Here is an 8499-nt window from a genome sequence, read left to right as displayed (position 1 = left end):
AAAATGATACTACATAAAAGATAAAGTATGTCACAGTGAATATGGAACTAACCTTGAAACTCAAACTACAAGGGTTCAAAACTTGCCCTTGACACATGCCAGCTGTGAGTGATACTGGGCAAGCTCCTTAGTCTACTAATGGACTAGGTAATACTCTCAATTTACAAATTGCAGAGAAGATGCCGCACTGCAGTAATACAGGGAATGCTAGCATCTGCGAGTGTCCTTAACTGATAAAATCACAGGAAGTGTCACTATCTCTCTGCTGCATAACTAACTATAGACATCAAACCACAAAGATCAAGTCTTCTTGAAATTTGCAGATTATACACAAACTTCATTTTTTTTGTCTATAAATTTAACACTTTCTCCCACGAAATATGTGTAGTAGGCAAAGGAAGAGGAAAAATAACTAGTTGGTTTGAGGTTTTCCTACTTTAAACTTTCTCAGATTCTAATGTCACAAAGTATAGTAACATGAAGGAGGTCAAATGAAATTCTAATAAGGGAATAACAACCAAATACATATTTTCAGCTGATGAAGCATCACCAAAGTGCTAAGCAAATGAATATTACCAACATCAAGAAGAATTTTTTAAAAACTTGAAGAGAAGTATATTTCAAATTAAAATTGGAGGAGGGGGATCCTAACAATGGGAATTTTGACCTAAGTGAAATCAATTTTGAGTCCTCCTTCATTGAGGGTCTTCAGATAATTGCTGGATAATTCTTTGATATGTCTGTAGTAGGAGGAATTGTTCTTTATGTACAGGTTGCCCTATATGGTCTCTTAGGTCCTTTCTACCTCAGAGATTCTGTAACTGTTGGTACAAAAATTAACAAAACCAGAAATTTAATTTTTTAAGAAAATGAAGGGGGCAGCTAGGTGGCACAGTGGATAAAGCACCGGCCCTGGAGTCAGGAGTACCTGGGTTCAAATCCAGTCTCAGACACTTAATAATTACCTAGCTGTGTGGCCTTGGGCAAGCCACTTAACCCCATTTGCCTTGCAAAAAAAAGAAAGAAAATGAAGCTAGAATTTCATCATAACTATTCTTTCCTTTAAAAAATCATTTTTATATTGTTTTCTCAAAAGGGAACTCCAGATATTAAGATTCATTGGTCTAACTTTTGTGTCAAACTTAAAAGTCCAAAATTGTCCAGTACATTGAAATCATATACATGATCTTCAATTTTATAAATATGTCAACAGATAGAATAAAAGACTGAGTTAGCTCTCAAAAGCAACTGGTATGTCAGGGCAGCTAGGTGGAGCAGTAGGTAGAGCACTGGCCCCGGAGGTAAGAGGACCCACGTTCAAATCCAGTCTCAGATACTTAATAATTACCTAGCTGTGTGAACTTGGACAAGTCACTTAACCTTAATGCCTTAAATTTTAAAAAATTTAAATAAGGAATTAGTATGTCAAAAGACATATTTTTTTTCATTTTTTTATTATTTTACTTTATTTTTCTGGTTAAATGCAATGGTAGTTTTCAATATTCATCTATTTGCAAGTATATAATTTCCACATTTTTCTACCATTTTCCCTTCCCTCTTGCCTTCACATAACAGCAAATAATCTGGTAAAAGTTGTTCATATACAATTATGTTTAACATATTTTCATATTAGACATGTTGTGAAAGAGGAATCAGAATACAGAGGGGGGAAAAGTCATTAGAAAGAAAGAAAAAATGTAAAAAAAAAGTTCTAAAGTATGAACATAGCATGTTTTGCTCTGCATTCAACTCCATAGTACTTTTTTCCTTTGGATGTAGATGACCTTTTCTATAAAAAGTATCTCAGAATTATCCTTGATCATTGAATTGCTGGGAGGAGCTACAAGCATCATAGTTAATCATTTGACAATGCTGTTATTGAGTAAAATATTCTCTTGGTTGGGCTAACTTCATTCAATATTACTTTGTAGAAGTCTTTCCATGCTTTTCCACTGTCTGGCTATTCCTGATTTCCTACAGAACAATTGTACTCTGTAATATTTATACAACAAAACTAGTTCAGCCATTCCATAAATGATGGCATTCCCTCAATTTCCAATTCTTTGGCACTACAAAATAGTTCCTATAAACATTTTTTAACATTTGACACTTTTTCCATTTTTTTTTGTGATCTGTTCAAGATATAGACCTAGTAAGATCAAAGGGTATGCACAGTTTTATTGCTTTATGGGCATAGTTCCAAATTGCTCCCAATGATGGTTGGATCAGCTCACAATTCCACCAGTTGTGCATTAGTGACCCAATTTTCCCACATTCTATTTGTTTTAATTTGCTTTTCTCTAATCAATAATTATTGCATTTTTCAAATGATTATATATATATATATATATATATATATATATATATATATATATATATAATCTTTAATTTCTTCATCTTAAAATGGTTCATATCCTTTGGCCATTTAGAGATAAATTGTCAAATACAGAGTTCTAGTGTCTTTGGTTTGTCAAATAATAGATTACCATAGTTATTAATTACTGTTTCTTTTGTATTTATCCTAATTCACTGATCCATTGTTCTATTTATTAAACAGTATCAGGCAGTTTTGATGTGTGCAGCTTGACAGTATAGTTTTAGACTTGATACAATTAGGCCATTTTCCTTTACCTTTTTCCTCAATTCCCTTGATATTCTTGACCTTTTGCTCCTCCAGATAAATTTTATTACTATCTTTATAGCTCTGTAAAATAATGATTTGGTATTTTGATTGATATGGCATTGAATATCTAATTTAATTTGGGTAGAATTGCCATTTTTATTATATTAGCTTGGCCTAAGCATGAGCAACTAACATTTTCCCAACTGTTTAGATCTAACTTTATTTCTGTGAAAAGTATTATGTAATTGTGTTCCTATAGTTTCTGGATTTATCCTGGGATGCAAATTCCTTATTATTTTATGTTGTGTATACTTACTTTAAGTTAATTTCTCTGTCTCTTGCTCTTGTACTTTAATGGTCATATATAGAAATACTATTTATGTGGGTTTAAAAAGACCAACTTTCACAAATAAAAAGGGTTCAAAAAGCCAATAATTTTAGATAGGATATAAATGTATAAGCATGCAAAACATTTACATAATATTTCATGTTGTGAAAGAAAATGTAGTCTTCTCCCCAAAAGAAAAAGAAAAATATAATAATCTGTATTCTGAATACTATCAGTTCTTTCTCTGGGAATGGATGGCATTTTCATCATAAATCATTCAGAATTGTATAGGGTCATAGTATTGCTGAAAAATGTTAAGCCATTCACAGCTCACCATCCTGCAATATTGCTGTTTCTTTTTACATAGTCCATTTCATTTTTCATCAGCTCATGTAAATCTTTCCAGGTTTTTTCTGAAAGCATACTGCTCATCATTTTTTTCAGTTTTTTAAAGGAAGATTTATTTTAAAAATTTTACTTATTGCAATAAACATAACCGGAAATCACAATACATCGAATGATTTAAATCAAAGTCTCAGAGAGTAATTCAAACACAATTATCAAATCCTTAAGTATACATATTGCATATCAAAATTTTCCCCATTAACAAAAAATAAGTTTAAACATACATATCTTATAGGATATTAAATGAAATGAACTAAAACAAAGATTCTAAATGTTTCATTTTTGAGTTACAGACACAGCAAAAAGAACTATTTACACTTTAAAAAAAAGCATCTTTCACAAATTTGCATGTGATTTTTGTGCAGAGGCCATGCTAATCTTCTCTATATCATTCCAATTTTAGTATATGTGCTGCCAAAGCAACCACAAAAGCATCATGCATCTTAGTGTGCCTTCTAATGTGGTTTTAGAGGAGCATTTAGCATAATTAAAGTTATTTTAACCTAAATATACTTGCTACTTAAGAATACTCCTGTATATAATTACCTTGAGGCAATCTGAAATTATTTAACAGTTGTAGTCTTTATTCAAATTGGTTTTAACATCCTCAATGAATATTTTTCTGCTTTCAAAAATACTGACCCTGAAGTTTTTTAAACAATCCTGATTTCACTTACAGTATATAAAAATCAAAAGCTTGTATTACAAAACTGTTCAACTTTGTTTATGTTTATTTTTTTAGCTTTTTAAAAAATGATGACCAAGAGTCAGTGATTAGGCTTACATTCCCCATCTACCACTCATCCTGAAATTGCTGATCATTCCTGCCATTCCATTCACTCCTATAGACACACCTCCCAAGACAATAGTAGAGATGATAAATCATTCCTTGACTCCCTTTGTAATGGTTGATTGAAAATCATTGAAGTTTTCCTGTAAAATTTTGGTTATATTTGCTCATACTAGTTTGACTACTGTAGCCTCTTTTGTATTCTCCACTCAGAGCCTGAATGCTGGCTAGCTGGACTACCATAACTGGACTGGTTTGACAAGTTCATGCCTCCCATCATTTGGCTTCCATAAGCACCACCTCTTGCTCCTGTTGAAGAATTCAAGAAGAGTTCAACATGTCCTGTGCTGCTTATTTGCTTTGTCTTTTGACATAGCTGCCATAGCATTTTCATGGCTAGTAAATTCAATATATGCTTCTCCAATCATTCTGTCATCAGAACCTATTTCAATGTATACTGAAATAAGGTTGAGAGATGAGAAAAACTGCAATGATCATTTTCAGTATCTCTGTAACATAATCCTCTCATGTTCATACAATGGCCTGTTGTATTCTCTAATGTAGACCCACCACCACCATATCTATGATAAAACATTTCTCAAAAAAACCCAATAATTGTTCATTTCTACTTTTAAGGAGTTTTTATCTTCAGCTAATTTTTTTAACTCTTTTTCCATTTTTTCATTCTAATATTTAAGGCATTCTTTTTCTCATTTGTTTTCTGGACCTCTTCTACCATTTGCTGTAATTTTTATTATTATTTTCATTAATTTTCCAGTTTGTGTGTGTGATTGTGTGTGTGTGTGTGTGTGTGTATGTGTGTGTGTCCTTTACCAAAGTGGCCATTTATTTTTCCATAATTTCTTTTGCATTACTTTCATTTTTTTGCCAAATTTTTCTTCTACCTCTCTTACTTGAATTTTAAAATCCTTTTTGAACTCTTTCATAGTCTAAAATCAATTCATATCTTTCTTAGAAGTTATAGATGTAGGAATTCTGACTTTATTACATTTTTCTGAGTGTGTTTTGAACTTCCTTGTCATCATAGTAACTATCTTCAGGTTTTTTTTTCTGCTGTTTGTTCATTTTTTCTAGTCAATGACTTGATTTTACTGCTTTGTTAAGGTGGGGCTCTGCTTCCAGGGTGGAAGGTAACCTTTCCAAAGCTTCTGAGGGTTTGTGCAGCTGCTTTCAATGATTCTTCTTCCAAGTTAGCATGTTCTAAGAAGAAGTATTGCTGTTCTCCTTGCCTGTGCTCTGGCCATCGAGTTATCAGAAGCACTTGTCTGTTCTGGAAGTCTGAAGAGAATCCCTCTCCATTTTTGTCCCAAGGTTTAGTATGCTGATCCTCATCCTTGCCCTGAAACTTCCACCCAGGATTGTGACTTTTTTGTGAGTATGGGCAAAGCAAAAGAATTCTGCCATAATACTAGCAAAGACCTCTTTAATATCCCCTTTTGACCCAATGTGGACTGAAAGCAGCTATTGTCACTACCGATTCAAGGACTTTCAAAGTGTTCTCCTAATATTCTGGACTCCTCTTTCACTCAAGTGCAACAGACCTTTGCTACTAACCTTCTAAGTAGTCCTTGGATTCTCTGGGCTGAGAGGTTTGGAAAGTACTACTTCTGACCCCGATTCAGTCTCCCAAGTCCTACTCCTGTTTTGTTGGTTCAGGACTGCCTGCAATAGACTGTGCTCCTCTTTCACATTATTGCAACAGAACTTTCTGCTAATCTTCCAGTCTTGGGCAGCAAAATTGTTATACTCTGGGTTTTTTTGTGTGTGTTTTCTGTCACTAGAATTTTAGAGCAATTATTTATTGCTATTTGGTGGCATTTGAGGGAGAGCTCAGTGAAGTTCCTGCCTTTACTCTTCCATCTTGGCTATGATGCCCAGGTTAAAATGTGCAATTCAATTAATTTAATTTATTAAACAATTGTTTTCAAATAATAATTTTATTCATTTTTTGCAAATTATATGTAAAGATAATTTTCAACACTCCTTTTTTATAAAGTTTTCTTACTCACCCTTCTCTCCACCCACTGTAGTAGCAAATAACCTGATATATATATATGCTTATGCAGTTGTGTTACTCATATTTCCATATCAGTCACTCTAAGAATGAAAAATTAGAAAATGGAAGAACAAAGTAAAAGATAAAGAAACAAATATAAAGTTCAAAAACAAAAATAAAAACAGTGTGTTTTTATCTACATTCAGATTTTGTGGATCTTTCTCTGGATGTAGATGCAATTTTCATTATAATTTGTTAAGAATTGTCTTTGACCACAGTATTGCCAAGAAGAGTTGTCTATTACAGTTGGTTATCACACAGCATTGCTATTAATGTATATAATATTCTTCAGGTTCTACTCACATTACTCAGTATCAGTTTATTTAAACCTTTCCAGATTTTTCAGAAATATGCTTGTTCCTTATTCCTTATAGAACAATAGTATTACATTACATTCATATACTAAAATGAGTTACTTCCCAATTGATGGGTATCTACTCATTACCCAATAAAAAAAAACACACCACCATGGGGTGGTTAGGTGGTGCAGTGGATAGAGCACCAGCCCTGTAGTCAGGAGTACCTGAGTTCAAATCCAACCTCAGACACTTAATAACCACCTAGCTATGTGGCCTTGGGCAAGCCACTTAACCCCATTTGCCTTGCTAAAACTAAAAAAAAAAAAATAACACCACAAAAAGATCAAGCATGAATATGTACACATGGGTTTTTTTTTTACCTTATTTATAATCTCTTTGAGATCCAAACAAATATATGTATAGCTTGATCAAAGGGTTTACACAGTTTTTTACCACAAAGAGATAGAAACAGAGAGACAGAGACAGAAATGGAATCAGAGACATATAGACATGGGGTTATGATAAGCTTGGATAAATCATGGTAGTCTTCATCCTGTCTAAAACTACCAAATATTAGTTTACCAATAATGAGAACCACCTCTTTTAATTATTCAGCACATAATTCCTTGTCATAAAGCTACAGTACAATATGAGAGATTTAATAATTATCCACTGGAGAAAGAAAATGTATAAATCAGAAGATTATAGATGTATAAATAACTGGAAGAAATGTCATCTAAATTTAACTCATTAATGTAAAAGATAATAATACTGAAGTCTGGAATGAACAAGTTAATTAAACAAGATCATATATGCTTCATATGACAGAGTCAGTACTTGTAATCAAATCCTCTGATTCTAAATTTAGTATGGTTTTCCTAGTGCCAAAGGGATAGGGAAAATAATAATATCTTTGAATTAATTTGTATTTCATGAATTTCTAAGTGGGGAAACTCCCGATGCCAATAAAGGTGGCCAGCTTCTCTGCAGTATATATTCCTCAAGAATTGACTACTGAACTAAGCTTTAAGTGCTTACCAATGATTAAAAAGTCAATTTGATCAGAATGAAGCCATTTGTTCATTTTTAATGCACTCATTTATCAAAAAACTATCATTTATCAAATAATTGCTATTTCTCAGGCAATGTGTTATATGTTAACATATATACAATGACAAAAAGTGACTTGTATCATGCTTTCCTTGATTGGTTTCTTGTTGTCATTTCTTCTTAAAAAAGAACAAGTGACATCCCTATGTAGGAGCCAAGGTATAATATTATAATATGTCCAATTGTAGCTGATCAGACAGATACAAATCAGAAGTCTCTACTACAAGTCAGAGACAAATAGTTTATATGATCATGTGAAGTGAAGATATCTCTTGTGTATTGCACATTTCTTTGGAGCTATTTCAATTCTGATTAATTCATAAAACACAATGTCTTCTTTGATATGAGCAAGCCTTGCTTGGCATTCCTTCTTTGATCTGAGCAAGCCATGCTTGGCATTCCTTTGTCAAGGAAACAGCAATTGCAGTGGAGAAAGAGACCTTGACAATATCCTTATATTTCTTCTTCAAAATTCCATGTGAAAGTTTGTTTTTGCAGTAGAGTTGAATTTTTTACAGTTTAACTCAAGAAAGAACCAGGTTTCAGATTCTCCCAAACACTGATCTAACTCTAGCAATGTGTGTTGTCAACCTCATCATCTATGTTAGCATATCTGGAAAATATAATACCAAGATAAATAAACTTATCCAATGCAATAAAAAATTTTGCCATTTTATGTAACTGATGGTTCCACATATGAATTCAGTGGTGCTGGTTGGTGGAGAACCTGTCTTCTCTTGGTGTTAATTATTAGGCCAAAATTAGCACCAACAGCATTGAATATAGCCATACTTTTTGGCATCTCAGTTTCAGAGGTTACACTGTGAACATAATCATTATGAATGAAAAATCATGTACCAAATTTCC

General features: G+C 32.8%; 1 non-coding gene and 1 pseudogene across 1 annotated transcript; both read right to left on the bottom strand.

The window, feature by feature from the left end:
• Window positions 1-3676: 3676 nt before the first annotated feature.
• LOC141490257 (U6 spliceosomal RNA) lies at window positions 3677-3779 on the bottom strand. The gene has a single exon (XR_012469114.1). It is a non-coding gene; the product is annotated as a U6 spliceosomal RNA (small nuclear RNA).
• Window positions 3780-4238: 459 nt separating this feature from the next.
• Window positions 4239-4741, bottom strand: LOC141489262 (heterogeneous nuclear ribonucleoprotein H2-like; annotated as a pseudogene).
• Between the last annotated feature and the right edge of the window lie 3758 nt (window positions 4742-8499).

The sequence above is a fragment of the Macrotis lagotis genome, chromosome 5, assembly GCF_037893015.1.
Source record: "Macrotis lagotis isolate mMagLag1 chromosome 5, bilby.v1.9.chrom.fasta, whole genome shotgun sequence".
NCBI lineage: Eukaryota > Metazoa > Chordata > Mammalia > Peramelemorphia > Peramelidae > Macrotis > Macrotis lagotis.
This window is presented reverse-complemented; position numbering and strand designations above follow the sequence as displayed.